Source organism: Anabrus simplex, chromosome 7 (genome assembly GCF_040414725.1).
Source record: "Anabrus simplex isolate iqAnaSimp1 chromosome 7, ASM4041472v1, whole genome shotgun sequence".
NCBI classification, from domain to species: domain Eukaryota; kingdom Metazoa; phylum Arthropoda; class Insecta; order Orthoptera; family Tettigoniidae; genus Anabrus; species Anabrus simplex.
The window spans coordinates 294707960-294732789 of record NC_090271.1 but is presented as its reverse complement, the minus strand read 5'-3'; the positions used below and the strand labels follow the sequence as shown (position 1 = coordinate 294732789).

Sequence of the window (24830 nt, the reverse complement as noted above, 5' to 3'; positions counted from 1 at the left end):
CGCGATATTACCTAGCAACCGTACAGCTGTGATGTGAAGTATTGATGGATGGCCACGACTGAGAGACATTTTATCAAAGAGGGGTGTCAGAATACGGATCGTCGATGTGATCTTGCAGGCTGTGATTTGGAGTATTCATGGATATGGTCATGACTGTGGGACATACAGAAGGCTAATTTATCAAAGTGACCTCTAGAGATTTAATTATTTCATTCGCAGTAGTTCTATATGTCCTGAGACAGTTTTCCGTTTCGATGCACTGAATCCTGCACTTGTTGACTGCAAATTCCATACAGATATCTCTAAAACGACTTTTGTTACATTCAAATTAATTAATTAATTAAATTAATTTGAGTTTCTTTTCTTTCTTTCTTAATCCGTTTACCCTCCAAGGTTGGTTCTTCCCTCGTACTCAGTGAGGAATCCCAGTTCTACAGCTTCAAGGGCAGTGTCCTGCAGAGTGAAATTTTGGGTCGGGGATACAACTGGGAAGGATGACCAGTACCTTACCCAGGCGGCCTCACCTGCTATGCTGAACAGGGGCCTTGTGGGAGGATGGGAAGATTGAAAGGGATAGACAAGGAAGAAGGAAGCGGCCGTGGCCTTAAGTTATTTACCATCGCGGCATTTGCCGGGAGGAGAAGTGGGAAACCACGGAAAACCATTTCGAGGATGGCTGAGGTGGGAATCAAACCGCTCTACTTAGTTCACGTCCCGTGCCTGAGTGGACCCCGTTCCAGCCCTCGTACCACTTTTCGAATCTCGTGGCAGAGCCGGGATTGGCAGCTAATCACACCAACTACTGCACCACAGAGGCGGACAATTTGAGTTTTATTTATTGAATATATATTTATGATCATTTGATTTTCTCAAAGGGAAATTTTACACCATTTTTTCATTAAATAAGGTTTTCATTTTAAATTGCTTTGTTTTTTCGTTGAACATACAGAAATCCGACGAGGCCCGGTCCCATATGTGTCGGACTAGAGAGAACTTATTGCAATATATTTTCTTGCCTAAGATTAAACTGATAGTATTATTATTTCAGATTACAATTATTGATGGTATGGGAAAAAGAGTAGATTGGAAGAAAGTAGAAGGGAAGCCTGGGGGTTGTTATCGCCAGTGTTGCCAACTTATATTTTCAAGATCCGCTAAATCCTACTAAAAAACCGCTAAAACTGCGCCAAGAAATCTGATCTAAAATAATGAGCAATAAAAATAAGCAATAATAATAATAATAATAATAATAATAATAATAATAATAATAATAATAATAATAATAATAATAATAAAAATGAATATCCACAGCCTGTTGCCAGTCATTCGACCGGGTCAGGAATGGAATGAATGAAGCCCCATCTAGCGGCGAGGATAGGAACTGTGCCGGCTGCCGAAGCCTGTCACACTCCTGGGGGCAATGATTAATGAATGACGAATGAAATGAAATGATATTGAAGAGTGTTGCCGGAATGGAATATGACGGGGGGAAACCGGAGAACCTGGAGAAAAACCTGTCCCGCCTCCGCTTTGTCCAGCACAAATCTCACATGGAGTGACCGGGATTTGAACCATGGAACCCAGCGGTGAGAGGCCGGCGCACTGTCGCCTGAGCCGCGGAAGCTATTAGTAATAATAATAGAAGTAAGTATCTGCACGCACCTGATCTGCGAGTTGCCTGTGAGCCAGCGAGCTAAAACTTGTAGGCGTTTTAGTGGCGGGTGCAAACTTGGTGAATCCCTTACCTCAATGGCCACAACAGAACAGGCCAGTTCATTAAACGGTCTGCCTTCATAGCATAAATATAAACGCTACTCTCTGACAGTTTCATTAACTGTCGCCATTCGTCAACCCTTGAGATAAGTACCCTTTCCCCACACATTACAAATTCATGATACCATGATCTCATAACATCAAATTCCAATAAACACGTTTTCCTCATGTGACCGATATCTCCTGATAAGAAATACGGAATAGCTCGGAGACAGACTGGAGTACAAATTTAAAAATGTAAAATGGATAAAACACTAAATTCAACTATAATATTTCTAGAATTCCGCCAAAAGATCCGCTATCCGCTAAATTATATATTTCTCCGCCGACAGTCTTCTAACTCCGCCAAATTTAGCGGAAAATCCGCTAATTTGGCAACACAGCTGGCGACAGCTACTCGTAGGCTGTTCTAGCGGGCTAAGCCTGCACATGCCTGCTCAAGAAGTACATCGCAAAACTCTCAGATACGCAGAAAATGTTGAAATTCCACGTTCATTTCGTGAGAATGGACGAAAACCAATTAACAAGACAAATCTTCGAATATATCCTACGAATAGAATTCACTAACGCCCACCGAATGATATATCATACGCAAAACATGTTTTCCAAATTATATTCCTGTCAGCTTAAGTGTATTGCAGTTGTTAAAGGTATCATTTAGCGTCAGGGTTGCCAATAATGCAGCGTAGCTAATGGCCTCCTTGTTTCTTTCGTTGACAGTTGGCAAGTAAGTGTGCGTAGCGCAGCAGGCTGACAAATATGACGCCACTGCTTGAGGTGACATTCAAACAAATAGTGTTCAACATACGAAATTTCATACACTGGGTATTCACAAGATAAAAATTTGTCAGTCTTAGATACAATTCATTAACAGATGGTGAGACCATTCTGAACATTCTAGATAGCTCAGAAAATGATGATAATGATGATGAATCATCACTGATCTGCATTTAGGGCTGTCGCGCAGGTAGCAGATTCCCTGTCTCTTGTTTTCCTAGCTTTTTTTAAATAATTGCAAAGAATTTGGAAATTCATTGAACATCTCCCTTGGTAAATTATTCCAATTCCCAACTCCTCTTGCTATAAACGAACATTTGAACAAATTTGTCCTCTTCGATTCCAACTTTATCTTCATGTGTTGCATCTTTCCTACACTTAAAAATACCACACAAACTTATACGTCAACTAATGTCATTCTAGGTCATCTCTCCACTGACAGCACGGAACATACCACTTAGTCGAGCAGCTCGTCTCCTTTCTCCGAAGTCTTCCATGCCCAAACTCTGCAACAATTTCATAAGGCTACTCTTTTGTTGGAAATCATCCAGAACAAATTAAGCTGCTTTTCTTTGGATTTTTTCAGTTCTCGAATGAAGTAATCCTGTTGGGGGTCCCTTACACTAAAACAATACTCTAGTTGGGCTCTTATCAGAGACTTATACGCCCTCTTCTTTACATCTTTCCTACAATCCCTAAATACCCTCATAACCATATGCAGGGATCAGTACCTTCATTTACAATGCCGTTTATGTGATTACCCCAATGAAGATATTTCCTTATATTAACACCCAGATATTTACCGTGATCGTTAAAGGTACTTTCACCCCATCAACACAGTAAGCAAAAGTATGAAAGTCACAACCTGACTTTTAACCCCGTTTATCATAATACCATTGCCTCCTCCTCCTCTGATGATGATGATGATGATCCCTTTTCAGAGGCAGGGGAAAACAATTAGTGCTTATGAGAGCTGTTGATGGAAATGACAGTGGTCAAGACGCTGGGCATAATGATGATGATGACTATGCTGGAGAATGGCATATAAGAAAGGGTGTAATGGGGCAGGAAATCGAGTTCCGGAATTTAAAGAAAATTCCATGTGGCTTGGAAGAGAGACTGGATATGTGTATATCTGAACATTATTTTAGACAGAGTATTTACTGCAGCTGACGAGAACCGAAATCCGCTACAGAAGGTACCTAAAATTAAATCCATTGATTCATCTTCTGAACAGAATATATTCAGACGTCCACAGAAGAAAGCAAGAAATTGAGTAAACATAGAGCTTGATAAGTCACTGAACTTTACAAAGAGGTACGTGCTAGAGGCATCATGCTTTCAATGGTGGCGTGTCAAGAGGTACGTTCCGTTTGATATATTCCGACTGTTTCTTGAGAACGATTTTCTCAATAAAATTTGCAAACAAACCGTTTTTTTTTATGCTATGCAAAGTGGGCATAGTATCGAGTGTTCTCATGATTACATTTTCAGATACGTTTATATTCTGCTTTGATGTAGATACGTTGCCGATACGCACAAACGCATATTTGAGGAAACCCATGCAGATTCTCACAATGCTCTCGTTTCTTCCTCAATGACAAGGAACAAATTTGAACAAATTCACAGATTTTTCATTTAAATAACAACTCAAAAATCCGCACAGATAAGGCCACACGGTGAACATCTCAACGTGAAATCATCATATGACACAGTGGGAATAAGGGTGCTTTACTTGCGAATATTCTCTCCACCGAGCTCGATAGCTGCAGTCGCTTAAGTGCGGCCAGTATCCAGTATTCGGGAGATAGTAGGTTCGAACCCCACTGTCGGCAGCCCTGAAAATGGTTTTCCGTGGTTTCCCATTTAAACACCAAGCAAATGCTGGGGCTGTACCTTAATTAAGGCCACGGCCGCTTCCATCCCACTCCTAGCCCTTTACTGTCCCATCGTCGCCGAAAATGTGTTTGGTGTTATACGTTATCCCCTACTGCCCAATGTTTATCACACGCTAAACAAATGGTCCTTAACATTGACAAATTCATAAATGCCGGGCTGAATGGCTCAGACAGTTGAGGCGCTGGCCTTCTGACTCCCACTTGGCTGTTTCGATGGTGGCTCAGTCCGGTGGTGTTTGAAGATTCTCAAATACGTCAGACTCCTATCGGTAGATTAAGGCCCTCTACACACGGAGCTACTCATTAGAAACGTGACTGGTTTGTAACCGGGGTCACAAACTAGTGACTCGGCTCCACACACGAAGCTACTGTACGGTGACGGATTCTTCCTGATTAGCCATTTGTAAAGTTTGGTGCGAACTCGCTAGATCGCTTCTTAACTTCGCTAGAATGTCAACCACTGACTCAAGTGACGAAGAAGACATGATTGGGTTTTCTTATTTCAGGAGAAAAAATAGAAGAAGGTACTGAGTAGTATAATAAGCGGGTTCGGCCGCCTCCTCCTCCTCCCGCCGCCTCCTCCGCCGCCTCCTCCGCCGCCGCCTCCGCCTCCGCCTCCGCCGCCCGCGGGAAATTTGAATTTTGGCGGGAAATTTGAATTTTGGCGCGAGATTTGAATTTGTAAACAAAGCCACGAGCTTTTTGACAGCTATCATCGACAACAACGCAACGCTAACCTCACTGCTGCCATCTTGACGGGCCTAAACCTCACTAGTGCCAACTTAACCTAACTAGCATGAGGTAAACAAAGCCACGTGTTTTTTGACAGCCACGTGCTTTTTGACAGACAACAACGCATCGCTAACCTCAGTACTGCCATCTTGACGGGCCTAAACCTCAGTAGTGCCAACTTAACCTAACTAGTGCGAGATAAACAAATCCACGTGCTTTTTGACAGCCACGTGCTTTTTGACAGATTTGTAAACAAAGCCACGTGCTTTTTGACAGCTGTCATCGACAACAACGCATCGCTAACCTCAGTACTGCCATCTTGACGGGCCTAAACCTCAGTAGTACCAACTTAACCTAACTAGCGTGTGGTAAACAAAGCTACGTGCTTTTGACAGCCACGTGCTTTTTTGACAGCTGTCATCCGCCATCTTTAAACTACAGAGCACCGTGCTGCCCTCTTTCATCACCTATCATCGGCAGTGCTGCCATCTTGACAGACCTAAACCTTAGTGCTACCAACTTAACCTCACTAGCTCGAGATAAACAAATCCACGTGCTTTTTGACAGCCACGTGCTTTTTTGATAGCTGTCATCCGCCATCTTTGAGCACAGTGCTGCCCTCTTTAGCTACTTACCTTTGAAATGTGGTGGCGGATAATTTGAAAAATGCTTTTCGACAAGCAGCCATCTTTAATCCAGAGAGAACAGTGCTACCCTCTATGTGGTGGCGGCAAATTGAAAAATTCCACGTGCTCTTGTTTGGAAACAAACTCACGTGCTTTTTCGACAGCTACCATCTGCCATCTTTAATCTATAGAGCACAGTGCTGCCCTCTTTAGCTACTTACCTTTGAAATGTGGTGGCGACAAATTCCACGTGCTCTTGTTTAGTAAACAAACTCACGTGCTTTTTTGTCAGCTGTCATCCGCCATCTTTAATCTATAGAGCACAGTGCTGCCCTCTTTATCGTAGTAGATGTAAATTCGTCACAGCTGTCATCCGCAGTGCTGCCATCTTAACGGGCTTAAACCTTAGTGCTACCAACTTAACCTTACTAGCGCGAGATAAACAAATCTACGTGCTTTTTGACAGCTGTCATCCACCATCTTTAATCTATAGAGCACAGTGGTGCCCTCTTTAGCTACTTACCTTTGAAATGTGGTGGCGGATAATTTGAAAAATGCTTTTTGATAGCAGCCATCTTTGAGCACCGTGCTGCCCTATTTGTGGTGGCAGGCAATTCCACGTGACAGCAGCCATCTTTAATCATGAGAGCACCGTGCTGCCCTCTATGTGGTGGCGGCAATTTGAAAAATTCTACATGCTCTTGTTTGGAAACAAACTCACGTGCTTTTTTCTGACAGCTGTCATCCGCCAACTTGCATCACAAACCTCAGTGCTGCGCTCTTTAGCTAGATACCTTTGAAATGTGGTGGCGGCAATTTGAAAAAAATCTATGTGCTCTTGTTTAGTAAACAAAGCCACATGCTTTTTATGACAGCTGTCATCCACCATCTTTAATCAATAGAGCACTGTGCTGCTATCATGCAGGCAATTTCATCACCTGTCATCCGCCATCTTTAATCTACAGAGCACCGTGCTGCTCTCTGTAGTAGCGGGCAATTTGAAAAGTTCTGTTAGCTGTCATCCGCCATCTTTAATCAAGAGAGCACCGTGCTGCCATCTATGTGGTGGCGGCAAATTCTACGTGCTCTTGTTTAGTAAACAAACTCACGTGCTTTTTGTCAGCTGTCATCCGCCATCTTTAATCTACAGAGCTCAGTGCTACACTCTATGTGGTGGCGGATAATTTAAAAAGAAAAATTCTACATCAGTCCTCTCTCGACGCTAATCGCACAAGATGGTGGCTATACATGACTCCTTAAAGGTGCTTATGCAAGATGATCGCTATACATAGACGCCCTTGGGATGCTTGCGCAAGATGGCGGTTATACAAGGCTCCTTATGAGGGATGCTTGCGCGAGATGGTGGTTGCTCTTATAAGGCGGCTTAAGGATCCATGACTAGAGACGCCCTAAGGATGCTTGCGCAAGATGGCGGATGCAAGATGGCGGCTATACATAGCTCCTTATGAGACAGCCAGTACTCGATACAACATGTGATCAGAACATTTATTGATGTGTTCAGAACACTGTACTCGATACAACATGTGATTAAAACATTGTGTGGTGTGTTCAGAACACTACATAAGTAGAATCGAACGCTGTATTAGGGGATACCTTTGTTTAGATTGAAACATAACAAGACTAGAATTGAACACTGCACATTGATTGATTGATGTGTTCAGAACACAAAATAAGTAGAATCGAACACTGTACTCGATGTCGTTAACTTCAACATGTGATTAAAACATTGTCTGGTGTGTTCAGAACACTACATAAGTAGAATTGAACGCTGTACAACATGTTAGGGGATACCTTTGTTTAGATTGAAACATAACAAGACTAGAATTGAACACTGCACTCGATGTCGTTACATGCGATCAGAACAATGATTGATGTGTTCAGATCACGAAACAAGTAGAACCGAACACTGTACAACATGTTAGGGGATACCTTTGTTCTAAGAAGATCAGCTTGAAACATAACAAGACTAGAATTGAACACTGCACTCGATACAACATGTAATCAGAACATTGATTGATGCGTTCAGATCACGAAACAAGTAGAACCGAACACTGTACAACATGTTAAGGGATACCTTTGTTTAGATTGAAACTAACAAGACTAACACTTCAAATGATTTGCTTAGTACGAAAATAAAAAAATATATACCGCGTAGCTAACTCGTTCATCACACTGCTAAGACGCTTAGTAATTGTGCATACACTCATACGAAAATCAAGAAAGCACACTGCGTAGCCAACTCGCTCGGCTCACTCGCTTAGTATTTGCAACACACACGGATAAGAATGTTCCGAGATACTTACATGTTTTTTAAGGGAGGGTGAAAGATCATAAATTATATGTACACATGTTGTCTCCTCCAAGTTGTAAGATGAAATAGACGCAGTACTGCGAGTTTCCGCTCTAGCTGGCGAACGGAAGTAGCATGATATCTCAGCAAAAAATAATACGCGTGAGCTTGCAAGTCAGACACAATGATGGATAACGCGATTCAAATCCTGGTAACTTATGCCGTCGGGAAGGGTATCCGGCGAGCATCTAGCTGTAAATCCTCGATTCTCGACAGATTCTTAATCCGAGTTCTTTGACGTCAGGAAGGGCAACTAGTTGAAAACAATTATCGAACACGCATCGCGAAGGCAAGAGTGTGCAGCGATATGCTTGTTTAGACTTGCAGATTACGAAAAGAAACATAACAAGACTTGAGTCTTAAAACAAATTCTTGCGATTTAAAATCTTAGTCAGGAAGGGCATCCAGCAGTAAAACAATAGTTCGTGATACTACGATTTAAAATCTAGCAGTAAAACCCCCGATTCTCGACAGATTCTTAATCCGAGTTCTTTGACGTCAGGAAGGGCAACTAGTTGTTTTACTGCTGGATGCCCTTCCTGATTAAGATTTTAAATCGCAAGAATTTGTTTTAAGACTCAAGTCTTGTTATGTTTCTTTTCGTAATCTGCAAGTCTAAACAAGCATATCGCTGCACACTCTTGCCTTCGCGATGCGTGTTCGATAATTGTTTTCAACTAGTTGCCCTTCCTGACGTCAAAGAACTCGGATTAAGAATCTGTCGAGAATCGAGGATTTACAGCTAGATGCTCGCCGGATACCCTTCCCGACGGCATAAGTTACCAGGATTTGAATCGCGTTATCCATCATTGTGTCTGACTTGCAAGCTCACGCGTATTATTTTTTGCTGAGATATCATGCTACTTCCGTTCGCCAGCTAGAGCGGAAACTCGCAGTACTGCGTCTATTTCATCTTACAACTTGGAGGAGACAACATGTGTACATATAATTTATGATCTTTCACCCTCCCTTAAAAAACATGTAAGTATCTCGGAACATTCTTATCCGTGTGTGTTGCAAATACTAAGCGAGTGAGCCGAGCGAGTTGGCTACGCAGTGTGCTTTCTTGATTTTCGTATGAGTGTATTCACAATTACTAAGCGTCTTAGCAGTGTGATGAACGAGTTAGCTACGCGGTATATATTTTTTTATTTTCGTACTAAGCAAATCATTTGAAGTGTTAGTCTTGTTAGTTTCAATCTAAACAAAGGTATCCCTTAACATGTTGTACAGTGTTCGGTTCTACTTGTTTCGTGATCTGAACGCATCAATCAATGTTCTGATTACATGTTGTATCGAGTGCAGTGTTCAATTCTAGTCTTGTTATGTTTCAAGCTGATCTTCTTAGAACAAAGGTATCCCCTAACATGTTGTACAGTGTTCGGTTCTACTTGTTTCGTGATCTGAACACATCAATCATTGTTCTGATCGCATGTAACGACATCGAGTGCAGTGTTCAATTCTAGTCTTGTTATGTTTCAATCTAAACAAAGGTATCCCCTAACATGTTGTACAGCGTTCGATTCTACTTATGTAGTGTTCTGAACACACCAGACAATGTTTTAATCACATGTTGAAGTTAACGACATCGAGTACAGTGTTCGATTCTACTTATTTTGTGTTCTGAACACATCAATCAATCAATGTGCAGTGTTCAATTCTAGTCTTGTTATGTTTCAATCTAAACAAAGGTATCCCCTAATACAGCGTTCGATTCTACTTATGTAGTGTTCTGAACACACCACACAATGTTTTAATCACATGTTGTATCGAGTACAGTGTTCTGAACACATCAATCAATGTTCTGATCACATGTTGTATCGAGTACTGGCTGTCTCATAAGGAGCTATGTATAGCCGCCATCTTGCATCCGCCATCTTGCGCAAGCATCCTTAGGGCGTCTCTAGTCATGGATCCTTAAGCCGCCTCATAAGAGCAACCACCATCTCGCGCAAGCATCCCTCATAAGGAGCCTTGTATAACCGCCATCTTGCGCAAGCATCCCAAGGGCGTCTATGTATAGCGATCATCTTGCATAAGCACCTTTAAGGAGTCATGTATAGCCACCATCTTGTGCGATTAGCGTCGAGAGAGGACTGATGTAGAATTTTTCTTTTTAAATTATCCGCCACCACATAGAGTGTAGCACTGAGCTCTGTAGATTAAAGATGGCGGATGACAGCTGACAAAAAGCACGTGAGTTTGTTTACTAAACAAGAGCACGTAGAATTTGCCGCCACCACATAGATGGCAGCACGGTGCTCTCTTGATTAAAGATGGCGGATGACAGCTAACAGAACTTTTCAAATTGCCCGCTACTACAGAGAGCAGCACGGTGCTCTGTAGATTAAAGATGGCGGATGACAGGTGATGAAATTGCCTGCATGATAGCAGCACAGTGCTCTATTGATTAAAGATGGTGGATGACAGCTGTCATAAAAAGCATGTGGCTTTGTTTACTAAACAAGAGCACATAGATTTTTTTCAAATTGCCGCCACCACATTTCAAAGGTATCTAGCTAAAGAGCGCAGCACTGAGGTTTGTGATGCAAGTTGGCGGATGACAGCTGTCAGAAAAAAGCACGTGAGTTTGTTTCCAAACAAGAGCATGTAGAATTTTTCAAATTGCCGCCACCACATAGAGGGCAGCACGGTGCTCTCATGATTAAAGATGGCTGCTGTCACGTGGAATTGCCTGCCACCACAAATAGGGCAGCACGGTGCTCAAAGATGGCTGCTATCAAAAAGCATTTTTCAAATTATCCGCCACCACATTTCAAAGGTAAGTAGCTAAAGAGGGCACCACTGTGCTCTATAGATTAAAGATGGTGGATGACAGCTGTCAAAAAGCACGTAGATTTGTTTATCTCGCGCTAGTAAGGTTAAGTTGGTAGCACTAAGGTTTAAGCCCGTTAAGATGGCAGCACTGCGGATGACAGCTGTGACGAATTTACATCTACTACGATAAAGAGGGCAGCACTGTGCTCTATAGATTAAAGATGGCGGATGACAGCTGACAAAAAAGCACGTGAGTTTGTTTACTAAACAAGAGCACGTGGAATTTGTCGCCACCACATTTCAAAGGTAAGTAGCTAAAGAGGGCAGCACTGTGCTCTATAGATTAAAGATGGCAGATGGTAGCTGTCGAAAAAGCACGTGAGTTTGTTTCCAAACAAGAGCACGTGGAATTTTTCAATTTGCCGCCACCACATAGAGGGTAGCACTGTTCTCTCTGGATTAAAGATGGCTGCTTGTCGAAAAGCATTTTTCAAATTATCCGCCACCACATTTCAAAGGTAAGTAGCTAAAGAGGGCAGCACTGTGCTCAAAGATGGCGGATGACAGCTATCAAAAAAGCACGTGGCTGTCAAAAAGCACGTGGATTTGTTTATCTCGAGCTAGTGAGGTTAAGTTGGTAGCACTAAGGTTTAGGTCTGTCAAGATGGCAGCACTGCCGATGATAGGTGATGAAAGAGGGCAGCACGGTGCTCTGTAGTTTAAAGATGGCGGATGACAGCTGTCAAAAAAGCACGTGGCTGTCAAAAGCACGTAGCTTTGTTTACCACACGCTAGTTAGGTTAAGTTGGTACTACTGAGGTTTAGGCCCGTCAAGATGGCAGTACTGAGGTTAGCGATGCGTTGTTGTCGATGACAGCTGTCAAAAAGCACGTGGCTTTGTTTACAAATCTGTCAAAAAGCACGTGGCTGTCAAAAAGCACGTGGATTTGTTTATCTCGCACTAGTTAGGTTAAGTTGGCACTACTGAGGTTTAGGCCCGTCAAGATGGCAGTACTGAGGTTAGCGATGCGTTGTTGTCTGTCAAAAAGCACGTGGCTGTCAAAAAACACGTGGCTTTGTTTACCTCATGCTAGTTAGGTTAAGTTGGCACTAGTGAGGTTTAGGCCCGTCAAGATGGCAGCAGTGAGGTTAGCGTTGCGTTGTTGTCGATGACAGCTGTCAAAAAGCACGTGGCTTTGTTTACAAATTCAAATCTCGCGCCAAAATTCAAATTTCCCGCCAAAATTCAAATTTCCCGCGGGCGGCGGAGGCGGAGGAGGCGGCGGAGGAGGCGGCGGGAGGAGGAGGAGGCGGCCGAACCCGCTTATTATACTACTGTACTGGGTTCACCCATATCTTGAAAAGAACATCCACTGCAGATTATTCATAGCAGTAAAGGAGTTCGAACAAACGGATGCTTAATTTATTTCTTTTTATCATATGACCAAAGAGTTACATGAACTTGGTGCAGCTTATTGTGCCTGCCATTCGACAGCGAAATACAAATATGAGAGAATGTGTGAGTGCTGAGGGAAGTGTGCTAATAACTCTCAGATAAGAAAAGTTAACTTTATTTTTACCAAAAATTTAAAAGCTTAGTAAATAATTCCATGCTGTCTCCGTAATGTCATTTCTTGCGTAATCATTCAGCGTACAATTGTACAGCGGGGTGTTTTTCAATTTCTCTCACTAACTTTATGTTGAAAACTTGTTCGCTCGCCATCGTAAAAAGGCACTTGATCACTGGGAACTGAGAAACTAAACTTGCTGGTGACTGGCTCCGCGAGTCCCCTGCAACAGATTACAAACTAGTTACTAACAGATTACTAACTGGTAGCGCCGTGTGTGGCTTTCCATTGAAATACACACGAAGTGACACTCAAGTAATCGGCTGGAAACTTATGTTACCAATCAATTACTAATGAGTAGCTCCGTGTGTAGATCGCCTTACTGGCACGCAAAAGAACTCCTGCGGGTCTAAATTCCAGCACCTCGGCGCTTCCGAAAACCGTAAAAGTAGTTAGTGGAACGTAAAACAAATAGCATTATTAAAATTATTATTATTATTATTAAATTCAGTAATGTTTGATATGCTTGCTTGAAGGATTTGTTATAGATGCAATGTTGAAAACATGTACAACGAGACCATTTTAAAAATAATGTATAGGTATTAATGGGTAAAGAGAACCGAAGAGGCTATGCTACTCAAGAGATTGGAATCACAGCTGAGTTCATCGACAACAGAAGGGAGTGAGGAGTGTTATCAAGAAACTCAAACATTCCAGGACAAACAACTAAAGAGTAGGTCCAAACTCATAATATTCGACGAGTAAACATAAGGAGCCAAGGAATGAGATATAGTCCCGGGCGTGTAAGGGCGTACACTAAGGGTGCAACCTTACCCTTTCTCCCCTGTAATATTAAGGTATTGATTTATAGGTACTTTTCTTGCTGTTGGGTCTTTTTCAGTGTCGGTAACCATACAGTTTAGGGACCCTACTTGCCGATACGACGTCTTACTGTTACTGTTAATCTGGCACGTTGGCAACGTTCAGTCACTGTTCTAGCGTGAATTGCATGTTGCCACCGCATTGCCTCTAAAGTCACTAGCGATACATTTGCGAGAATATTTAAAGCATATTTTCTTTTTCTGTGGGATTGTAAATCTATTTGGCTAATACCAGGTAAGTAGAATTGTGGCATGTTCGGATAATGCATTTAATAACATAGTTTGTGTGAAATGATGAGCACATCATTTTATTAATTACGTTCCTATTTCGTCCCATATTTATACGAACAGAATTCGATTGGGATGTCTAAGAAGGAAGAAAAATCTGCAAGAACTCCTCCGAAAAGGAAACCAAGGTTACGTCCTTTACAAGCTTCAGGTCAAGAAATGCTTGTACATTGCTACGAGCAATTGAAACAGGAAAACGACGAAGAAGGTATCAGTCGTAGTGATACGAAGCTAATGGCAAGAGTTGCATTATTAAATGGGGTAAGTGTTCGTTTTTATCTTGTTTCTATGATAAGTTTCTGGCATAGTGACAATCAGTTGAAATGGAGCAGTATTTCATTCTGAACCTAACCTAACCTAACCTGATCATGTAGGCCTAGGCCTATACCATGTCGTCTTGTGTCGACTTCGATACGGTTTGTAGACTTAACCTTTGTGTATTCATGTTAACTTACGGTATATGTGTATGTAATATATTTCTGTGTGTGTATTCTTACAGTGTAGTCTCGGTTTAGTCCGAAAAGTAATAGGAAATTTCAAGAAGGGAGTTGAATTTTCTACACCAGGTAAACGCCGAAAGCGTGAACATCCAGTGACCGGCATAGACAGTTTTTCTAAGGAAGCGATAGCAAGGTTTATTTATGATAAATTACATAAAGGTAAGGTGACTTCATAAGGAATCTATTGCAACATTATTTATAGAAATTGGCACGCAGGTGAGATAAGCTCCCAGAAATGTTTTGTGCATGTATTGTCATACAGCTCTTTTGAGTCCCTTGTAACTCTCTTTTTTCTTCCCACAGGAGAAGTCGTAACTGTAAGAAAGGTTTTCGACCACATGAAAGCAAATTATGACACTTATTTGTACAAGGGCTCCGAAACATCATTAAGAAGAATTTTGAAGGCCATGGGGTTTGTGTGGAGTAAAGGTGATTCCTATGCGTATGTTAGAGAAAATGAAGACATTTGTTTTAAGAGATCCTGTTTTCTGAGGGAATACATGCGTAATAAGGACAGTGAGAAACCAAAACCTGTTGTTTTCTTGGATGAGACTTGGATTTTTATGAATGGTGAATATATATGTTATATATTACATTTTATATTAAAAAAATCTTGGAATAATTTATCTTCATCAGGTGTCTTTGGTTTCAATTGTGCATTTGTATTTCAGGGTCACCCACATACTCCTGGAATAAACCACACAAATCTGGACATGATGTTCAAGGTGTAATTCGTCGACCTGTGTCTGAGGGAGGAAGACTGGTTATTATTGTTCATGCTGGAACGAAGGATGGCTTTGTACCTGGTATGTTCTTACTTTATTTTACTTCATTTTATTGTAGTGAGGTGATCTCTCTTTACATAGTTATGAGGGTATTTAGGGTTTGTACTACGGATGTAGGGGGGCGGGCACATAAGTCTCTGATAAGACCCCAACTTAAGTACAGTTCCTGTGTATGAGACCCTCACTGGGATTACTTGGTTTGAGAATTGGAAAAGTTCAAATGACAGAAGCACGATTTGTTGTGGGTGATTTCTGACAAAAGAGTAGCGTTACAAAAATTTTGTCGGGTTTGGGCTGGGAAGACTTGGGTGAAAGGAGACAAGTTGCTGGACTAAGTGGTATATTCCGAGCTGTCGGTGGATAGGTGGTGTGGAATGACATTGGTAGACGAATACGTTTCAGTGGTATTTTAAAAGTAGGTAAGATCACAAAACAGTGATAAAGTTGATGAAAAGTGGGCCAAATATTTGGTTTTTTTTAAGAAGGGAGTTAGGGATTGGAATAATTTACCAAGGGAGATGTTCAATAAATTTCCAAATTCTTTGCAATTATTGAAGAAAATACTAGGCCTATCCCTGAAACTACATCTTCCACCTGGGCGACTGTCCTAAGTGCAGATCAGTGGTGACTGATTGATTGAAATTGACTGGCACTAGGTCGGAAGTGGCATTATAACTTACCGCTCATTGAGCTCTGTACGTGGTTTTTGATTTTGACTTCTCCACTGTTATTAAAAAGACTTGCAGGTATTCACTTTAGGCCAATGATTAACCTTAGAGAGGTATTTCAATCAAAACTTACTCAGTGTATTTTCATATAATATTACTGGATATTTGTATCAGTAAATTACTTGTATTGTAGGCCTATTTATTATGTTTATTCTGCATTCGACAATCTCCACCTGAATCAGTGCTTGATACCTGACTGTTAAACACCTTCCAAGCTTCTTATTTCTTACTGCCTGATATAGGTTCAGTGTTCGCAGCAATTACATTTGTTCTAAGGTATTGAAATGGGTGTTTATACTTATATCTTTAATGCAAGTGATCGTGGACTTCTAATCCAGATATAGGCCTACTAATGGAGATACATTCATGAGAGATGTTACGATAAAGTAGTGTAAGTAGTAATTCATTGACTTCATCATCAGGTGACTTTGCTACACAGTAGTTGGTTTCACTTAAAATCAGACAGCTTTTTGTATCATTCAACAGAAATCACATTTTTTATTAATAGGCCTATCCTTGAAGAAGGGTGATCTCATTTTTAGGGAATACTTTTTTTAGAAGAAATAACTTCATACTAAAACTTAAAATTCTTACAGGTGCTGATTTGATATTTGCTACAAACTTGAAGAGAAACCAGGATTACCATGGTGCTATGAACAGCGAGAAATTTCAGATGTGGGTGAAGACGCAATTAATCGTAGGATTAAGAAATATAGGACCCTGTGTTATTGTAATGGATAATGCACCATATCACTGTAAGCTTGTTGAGCATCAACCAACAACGAAATGGAGGAAGGATCAATTAGTGGTAATTATACTTAATTGAATATTTCCTTCTACTGAATGATGTTTAATGATGTTACAGAAATTAATTTTTATTTTTCCTTTCATTTACAGTCATGGTTAAGGCAGAATGGAGTTTCTCCACCAGAAAATGCTACAAAAGATGAGCTGCAAAGGTTGTGTAATATGAATCGAAGTCACTTAAAGAGGTACAGAAGCACGTAAACATAAGTTTAGATAATGTTGTTTACACTCATGTATTTGACTTTCATGTATGCATAACAATATTTCTCTGTTTCTTTAAAACCAGGTACATTGTTGACGAGATGCTGCACAGTGAAGGCCATACTGTCTTACGACTTCCTCCATACCACTCATTTTTCAATGCCATCGAATTTGTATGGTCTGTGGCAAAACAGTATTATAACAAAACAGTGGCTTCAAGACCTGGTCACGGATTGGACAGAGCTACAGCTGTGTGGAAAGAATCTCTTGTTCAAGTAGGCCAAGTGGAAATGTTATTTATTGGATATAGGCAAGTGGAGTTTATAATATACTTGTCAGGTTGTGATACTTCAATATATCTTATAGGTGACAGCAGAGATGTGGAGAAATGAAGTGAAACACACTGAGAAGAAGATTGTCGAGTTCTACAATAATGAGGTGAGAGGTCTTCCTGAAGTGGAGGAACTAGTCATTCATCATGGAAGCAGTGAATCAGAGGAGGAAGATGAAGAAGAAGAAGAAGAAGAAGAAGAAGAAAGAAGAGAAGCCGAGGAGTTAGCTGTACCATTGTAAGAGCCATTCCATGAGATTAAGAATGTTATAACTTTGCTGGGAAATAATACATTTCTGATTGCCCCGTCCTTTCTGATATAACGAAGTTACATTTCAAAATTGTGGGAATTGTGTATCTACAAGTTACAGGGCGGTATAGATGTGCAGGTGGGGATCAGTGTCCAATCGGAGTGGAATTATCTAGAACTGCTGTGGCGCTATGTGAGGAGGGGGGGGGGGAGAGAGAGGGGGAGACAGCACTCTGTCACCAATACACCATGTAAACATTGTACGCCTGTTAAAATACTGACATAACTCAAATTTTATACACTATCTAATGGTTTTCCACAGTTCTCTGAAAGTCACAACTCACATATACTGTATATATATAGAGAGAATTACATATAAAAATACCTGTGTCCACAATAAGTAGCCCACATATTAAATATAAATCAATTTGCTTAACGTCGCACCAACACAGATAGATCTTATGGCGACAAAGAGGATAGAAGAGATAGGAAAGGGCTAGAAGTGGGAAGGAAGCGGCCGTGGTCTTAATTAAGGTACAGCACAAGCATGTGTCTGGTGTGAAAATGGGAAACCACCGAAAACCATTTTAACGGCTGCCGACGGTAGGATTTGAACCCACCATTCCCCGAATGCAAGCTCATAGCTACGCGACCCTAAACGCACGGCCAGCTAACTCGGTCATCTTTGAAAATGTCTTTTTCTATCAGCAGAGGCTTTTTTAAAATCGTCATATTTTGTATAGGCTACAGGAGATGTACAGTGGCCCACTGGTTTTCTGATTAAACATCATTTATTTAAGCTATTGCATCAGTCTACTTACATACTCACTGTCCACGTACATCGGTAACCTCGTGATTCGATTATTGAAGTATTGTGCAATGATGCGACATACAAACTAAGAGAATACCGAGTGGTTCTTCCAAATATAAAACAGACAATTTCGAGTGGTCATGAGCATGACTCATAGTCATAGGGTAGGCTAAATAATAATGTTATTGGCTTTATGTCCCACTATCAACTTTTAGGGTTTTTTTGAGACGTCGAGGTGCTGGAATTTAGTCCTGCAGGAGCTCTTTTATGTGTCAGTAAATCTACTGACATGAAGCTGAGCAACTTCAAATACCACCGCACTGAGCTCGGCCCTGCCAAGTTGGGTTCAGAAGGCCAGCGCCTCGACCGTCTGAGCCACTCAGCCAGGTGTGGAGGCTAGAGAGCTGAGTTTAAGTAATTGTCGAACGTCAACTAGTTATAAAGATACTGATTGATTAAACTAATACAGTAATTAGAATAACCTAATTGACTACCTACTTACAACCTAGGTACTTTGGAATTGTGTTCTATCTTTTTAACACTGCAAATAAATCCATGTATTGTTTAAAACTCCCTGTAAGAAGAGGACAGTGGATGCGAATAGGTAATATTTTCAAATGAGCTGAACCGAGCTCGATAGCTGCAGTCGCTTAAGTGCGGCCAGTATCCAGTATTCGGGAGATAGTGGGTTCGAACCCCACTGTCGGCAGCCCTGAAGATGGTTTTCTGTGGTTTCCCATTTTTCACACCAGGCAAATGCTGGGGCTGTACCTTAATTAAGGCCACGGCCGCTTCCTTCCCAGTCCTAGCCCTTTCCTGTCCCATCGTCGCCATAAGACCTATCTGTGTCGGTGCGACGTAAAGCCAATAGCAAATGAGCTGAGCTCGAGAGTCCATTATAGCATACGATTTTTTCAGTGTACCATGACTCTGTATGTATTGCTTCAGAGGAAGTTCGGCTCCCCGCCAATGTCCAGTGTACCGATAATGAACCGTGTGTGTGTTGTGTCTCACTGATCCGTGACTGCGTACGATTCTTTCAGTGTGCCATGATTCACTTTGGCTCGCTGCAGCGAAATCTCGACTCCCCGCCAGTGTCCAGTGTGCCTATAAGGAGCCGTGTGTGTCGTGTGGCTCACTGAGCCGTGATTGTGCATGATTTGTGTGCCGTGAGCTTGCCGTTCCTGTGAATCGATTCACTCAGACACTTGAATGAATCGATACACTGCTTCGAATCATGCACTCAGTAGCCTACACTAGTAGAGGTACATAGTACATTACCATTAAGATAGATAGCATTGCAAAGTAATTCGTCTTTACCATAATAATAATAATAATCGTATGGCCTCAGCTACCGTGTGCAGACATTTCAAGTTGACGCCATCTGGCTGTCTGCTCGTCAATTTTGACGTTCCGTTATACTCTAGGCCCACTAGATGGCAGACCGAGTAAACCGAAACTCTCTTGGGCGTCTGTGGCTGAGATTTAATGAATTTTGTCGGGTAAACACCAAATGTGTCACCAGAGATCTTTTACATGCCGACATCGTACGACATGAAGTGTCGAATGGACTTTTTTCTGCCCTTCAAAAATCCGACTACCTCTGCCGGGTTTGAACCCGCTATCTTGGGATTCGGACGCCGTCACTCTACCACTGATCCACAGAGGCAGCTGTCTTTACCATGAAATATATCGTCGTCGTACATGACTGAATTACTATCAATATATCTTAGAGAAACTGTAATGTACATGAAACCGAAATTGAGTTTAATTTCCACGATACATTCTTCCTATATAAAGGAGACCATGTAGCTTATCCACCTTCATTTCAGCCACATAAATATTCAGCAAAAATTGCAAAATCACATTAAAGGACAAATACAATTTTTTAAGTAGAAATAGTCTGGAACATAGATTAGTGAGATTGGACATCCTGCCCGTCATCATTCAGGAGTCGCTGTTGAACATACTGTACTTGTCAAAACTAGTAAGTTTCTATTTTACACAATAATAGTGAAATGTTGATGAAGACGACATACACCCAGCCCCCGTGCCAGAGAAATTAACCAACGGTGGTTCAAATTCCCCACCCTGTCGAGAATCAAACCCACACCCTGTGACCAAAGGCCAGCACGCTAACCATTTAGCCATGGGGCCAGACAATAATAGTGAAAAAGCATGTTCACTGCAGCTATTGTTGACAGGATATTTCTTCTCTTTAAAGAACAGTGAGTACCACGAATTAATATCCTGTTTTGTTGATTCCTGTAAACTTTGTATGTACGGTTTTGGTTCGCCAGTTCCTAGCGTATCTACTGAATGAAAACTTTGTAGACCAATGGATTCAGTTTTATGTTTATTGCCTTCAGTCGTCACGACAGTTTTTTCAATGACAACAGTCGCTCAATTACAAATCCTGTCGAACCTAACCTAACCCTGCGACAATCAGTGGTTTTCGATGGATCACTACCTAACCGGTCATTATAATTTGTTTTCTGTGGATCACAACCAAACCTGTCCCTATCAGTGGTTTTCGGAAGAATACAGTGGTTTTGTCACAAGTCAATACAGACTCTTGAATCAATGTGTGAAAATGGGAAAGTGTAGAAAACCCTCTTCAGGAATGCCAATCTCTAAGTCCATAGTCTTTTTAGCATTGTCACACAGCTGAAATTCACTTTAGAAGTAATTGTAAAAAGTCGTATATAGGCTCTACAGATACATAGTACATTACCAATTCCATCTCGATTGCTATGATACGCACACTGCATAGCGGTTTTGCTCTACAGATTAATCATATTATAGTGAAAAAAATCTGTTTAAAAAAAATATCTGTCTGGCATGAAGGTCCAGAAGGAAAATACTTTCATTGGAATTCTTATTTATGTGCTCACCACCCTAGTAGGTTTAAATAAACCTTATAAATACGTTGTAAGACCCATTCTCGAATATGGATCTGCATGTTGGTTTAATAAATTCCCTAGAGAAAGTTCAAAGAAGAGCGATGCGTTTCGTAACTGGGAATAGAAGGAATACCATTAATTGGGAAAGTCTTGAATCTAGAAGAACTAGAGCTCGCCTGTGTGGTCTTTATAAGAGCTATACGGGAAGGGCTGCTTGGAGTTGTATTAGGAATAGGTTATAACCTCCCTCATACTTATCGAGAAATTATCATAAGCATAAAATTAGGGCCAGAAACCAGCATACGGATGTGGGCAAGTTTTCCTTCGTCAACAGGACCATAAGGGATTGGAATAAATTACCTGCGGCAGTCTTTGATAGATTCCCTTGTGATATCAAGTCATTTAAGAAGACCATTTGTGTAAAATGAAAAGTAAAAGTTGTAAATTACGGGCACTGAATTTGTGATTTTCTGCTTGGTTTCGATTGTGAAACTGGGAGGCTTTTTCTTGTGGTATTCTCTTTCCAGGGAAGTGCTTGCTGTACTCATGTTTTTGTAATTGTTGTTGTTCTTGGTTAATTAACAATGTTTTTAACTTTATTTTATCATCACTTGTAACGTTAAGCCAGTAGTAAGCACAATCTGTAATTTTGTAAGCCACAGTGGCAAGTCTTGGAAATAATTAAATTGTGTATGAAACTGTACATGATGCTGGATTTAGAATGACTAGTAGTATTTCTTGTAATATTTTTTTCCATGGAATTCCTTTTTGTACTTGAGTTGTTGTAGTTGTTGGGTAGTATGATTTAACTTTATTATCACTTGTAGTGTTAAGCTAGTAGTAAGTTCAATCTATAGTATTGTAATTTGTAGTGTTAAGTACTGGAAATACTTAAGTTGTGTGTGAATATGTATTAATGACACTGGATTTAGAAAGTAAAATTAGTAGTATCTCTTGCTTGTTGTAATGTTGTTGTTGTAGGGTAATTACGGTTTAACTTCACTTAATTATCACTTATAATGTTAAGCTAGTAGTAAGGTCAACCTATAATATTGTAAGCCAAATTGTTAAGCACTGTAAATACTTAAGTTGTGTGTGAATTTGTATATGATGTTGCTCGATTTAGAATATTAAACTAGCAGTAATTCTTGTTATATTTTCCTTCCATATATCTGCTTCTTGTACTCTTGTTGTTTGTTTGTTTGTTTGTTTGTTTGTTGTAGTTGGGTAATTATGTTAACTTTATTATCACATTACTGTAAGTGACCGTTGCCACCGGGGTATTTCCCATTTGCAATTTATTAATAATAATAAGAATAAGAATAATAATGAGTGACAGAGGTTTAACGTAATTTGGAAGGAATGTTTTGCGTACGATAAATGAGTACCAGTTAACTATTGGGGCAAAGGCGGTCATGCGTTGAGCTAACCACTCCACCCCACCCCACCAAGTGCCAACGTCATGGATAGTGGAAGCCTTCACCTTCCCCCCTTCCAATGGCTTTCATGGTTTGTACGGAGATGACTTTGCTTTTTGCTTTTTAAATATTAGTATTCATGTTTATTATGTTTGTTTATTCATGCCCCTGCTTTGTAATTCAGTGACCATGGAATGGCTCTAAATGTTGTAAATTATATTTATATTTACTTGTATTTATTTCCTTTTTCCTTATTGCACACGTTTGTTGTTGTTATTATTATTACTACTACATATCGCTTAACATGTAAATAAACTAATATTTAATGCAGTAAATAATGCTTATTTCTTCGGATTCATTTCTTCGTTGCATATTCGTTTTGCTATGACAACATGACTTCTTTATGATATAAATAAATCTATATAAATAAAATTGTAGGGGGTCCGCTGTCTGTAATTTCTTTTGTTTTGCCAATTTTTCAGATATTTATCCGTTTTAGGTGAACTCAAGACCGAATCGGCGGTTTTTACGTTTCGTGTCTGTTTATTTGTCTGTTTGTCTGTTTGTCTGTCTGTTTGTCTGTTCCACCATCACGTCGAAACGGCTAGATAGATCTCAACCAAACTTCATATTTAGAGTATACTCATCCCGAGGAAGGTTTCGATATGAATATCATTTTAAAACCTTTGAATACACGGGGTGTTTATAGGAAAACCAGAATGGTTTTTCCACCATCACGTCGAAACGGCTGGATAGATCTCAACCAAACTTCATATTTAGAGTATACTCAACCCGGGAAAGGTTTATATATGCATATCATTTCAAAATCTTTGAATAGACGGGGGGTTTATAGGAAAACCAGAATGGTTTTTCGACCATCACGTCGAAACGGCTGGATAGATCTCAACCAAACTTCATATTTAGAGTATACTCATAACGGGGAAGGTTACAATATGCATATTATTTTTAAATCTTTGAACAGATGGGGGTTCTCCATTTTCTCTTATACTATTATTTTCTGTAAACTTCGTTTACCGTACGTGAAACGTCTCTTCGTTATAAACAACTTTCGTTATGTTCATAATTTACCTTACTCTTCACATGACGGAGAAATTTACAATTTTCCGCTGGTATCATGCTCTGCATTGAGTGACCGACAGACCGACAACGAACCTACAGGTTACCATGGCAATGTCTCTGACTGCATGCCAGCAGGGAAGTAACGTATTGCCATTTTCCACATCATGCTTTTAAATTCGTGGTTGTTCCTTGGGTAGAAGGCAAGAGAGGCGTCAATCGGCCTATCTGCGGGATATTGGCGGAATATCGTTGGAGTTTATAACCGCTCTCGAATAGATTGAGTAATAACACAATCAGTCATCTTCTTATTATTTGTTTACCTAGGAATGACTGGACCTAAATTTCTCCTCTGTTACTGCTTTATTATATCCATAACTCACACTAGCATAATTTATTGAGAGGCATTTGATTTTCCAATACATTAACTTGGCATTTACATATTTGTCGTTATCCGGGTGTCCTCAGTTATAATCCATTTTCTATTACTTTCAACTTTCTTAACTGAATTATTTTCTTCCTTAATTACGCCGTATGTACGCGAGTGCTACAAACTACTGGATGTATTTCCACCAAGACTCATATTTAGAATATACACCTGTCCTTGATAGGTTTTAAGGCAAATATTGTTTCTAAATCCCTGAACTGACTGGAGGTTTATACGAAACCGAAACCGTGATTTTGCACTTCCACAAAATATACACAACCAACATTAATTTAAATCTACCTGCCTTGGTAGAAATTAATTTCTAAACCTTTTTTCTCATGTGCATCATTTCGATACGAGGATTAATAAGGGAGATATCATTAACGGACCGTTCTGCTGTACAAGTCCCATCGGACTTAACACACGAGCGGGTGCGTGTAAAGCGTATTCCTTACAACTTGAAAACTACTGAAGACATTCGAACCAAAATTTATATTTAGCATCCACCTGTCCAAAGGTAGGTTTTAAACGTAAATAACATTTCATGTTCCGGAATGGACTGGCGGTTTATAGGGAACCGAAATGGTGACTTTACTCTTCCACAATATATACAGAACAAGACCAACCTGACTGGAAATTGACCAAACGTGATAGAATTCCACCTCTAAACCTTTTTTTCATGTGCATTTTTTCGTCAGGAGGATTAATAAGGGAGATATCATGAATGGTCAGTTTTGCAGGTTAAGTGTTTTACATGGAGCAGATTCCTTATCTATATAAATCAAATCGTAACGACTGTGTGCCTCTACACTGACTATTTTGGCGAAATTTTCGTACAGCTTTCCGTTTAAGGGCTAATAATGACCATATCCATAATTTTTGGTTTAGTTACCTGGAAGT

At 40.4% G+C, this 24830-nt stretch overlaps 1 long non-coding RNA gene across 1 annotated transcript; it reads left to right on the top strand.

The window, feature by feature from the left end:
- Nucleotides 1-16371: 16371 nt before the first annotated feature.
- LOC137501496 (uncharacterized) lies at nucleotides 16372-16951 on the top strand. The gene is made up of 3 exons (XR_011018575.1): nucleotides 16372-16513; nucleotides 16603-16697; nucleotides 16799-16951. It is a non-coding gene; the product is annotated as an uncharacterized lncRNA (long non-coding RNA).
- The last annotated feature ends 7879 nt before the right edge of the window (nucleotides 16952-24830 follow it).